The sequence below is a fragment of the Octodon degus genome, unplaced genomic scaffold, assembly GCF_000260255.1.
Source record: "Octodon degus isolate 3935 unplaced genomic scaffold, OctDeg1.0 scaffold00018, whole genome shotgun sequence".
Lineage (NCBI taxonomy): Eukaryota > Metazoa > Chordata > Mammalia > Rodentia > Octodontidae > Octodon > Octodon degus.
In genome coordinates, this window is record NW_004524594.1 from 10,184,428 (window position 1) to 10,185,709 (window position 1,282).

Consider the following 1,282-nt stretch of genomic DNA (forward strand, 5'->3'; position numbering starts at 1 on the left):
GGTTCTTGCACTTGCCGGGCAGGCTCTTACACCACTGAGCTATCTTCCTGGCCCTGGATGCAGGTTTTTAAGTGTATGTCTATTCTTCACTGCATCCACATTGCTATTCAGTATGAGAAGACAAGAAAATACTATTTGAGAAAAGTCATAAATGTACAAATGCTGTTGCTTGTGAAACTTGTTTTTCAAGGGAATAGTTATAATAATAATAATATCAAGTGATTTAGAGTAGAAACGTGTACTGTAGATTGGAGTAGAGAAAAAGGAACGTTCTCTGGGAGACTATGTGAAAGTCAATGTGCTGGTAAAATTTCTTCTTTCTTTTCTTTTTCTTCTCTTTTTTTCTTCTTTCTTTCTTTCTTTCTTTCTTTCTTTCTTTCTTTCTTTCTTTCTTTCTTTTTGTGCTGGGAATTGAACTCAGGACCTGGTAAGGCTCTGCGATGCTGAGCTATATCACCAGAGAGACCGGTCATATTTAGTTGGGTTTCATTTAAATAACAAAAGAAGTAAGGGAAACAGAGAAAGACAGATAGATAGATAGATAGATAGATAGATAGATAGATAGATAGAGAAAATAGACAGACAGAAAAATATGGATATAGATATAGATAGAAAGAAAAATATAGATAATAGATATAAGTAGACTTTCTCTTGTTTTTGTATATTTTAAGGAAGGGTCTACGGAGTGTTCAGGGTCTCACTACTAGATTCAACTTGGAGTGATCTGCCTGTATTCAGCCTCCTAAAACCTGGAATTACAGGCGTGTGCCACCACACCGAGTCTCAATCTCTGTCTCAGCGCAACTCGGCACCTCCAGGGCAGAGTCAACATGGCAGACCGAGGGATGAAACACCCTACTCCTGTGCCTGCTTGGAGGCGCTTTAATCCACTGAGCTATTTGGCTAGCCCTAAATATAGAGGTAGACGTAGAGGTAGAGGTAGAGATAGATACAGGATAGCTTACAAAATTTTACTGCTGAGATTTGCTCATCTATTGAAAGGAATAGTTGATGCTCAAATCAGGCAAGCTCTTATTCTACTGAGCTATCTATCTCCCCAGTCCCTTTTTTCTCAAATCTTGTATGCTTATATATCTGGTAATCTATACAACTAATTTGAGGACAATATTATACACAATGACAACCACTGTAGAGTTATTATTTTGTTCACTGAAATTCTATATCAATTCTTCTTCTTCTTCTTCTTCTTCTTCTTCTTCTTCTTCTTCTTCTTCTTCTTCTTCTTCTTCTTCTTCTTCTTCTTCTTCTTCTTCTTCTTCTT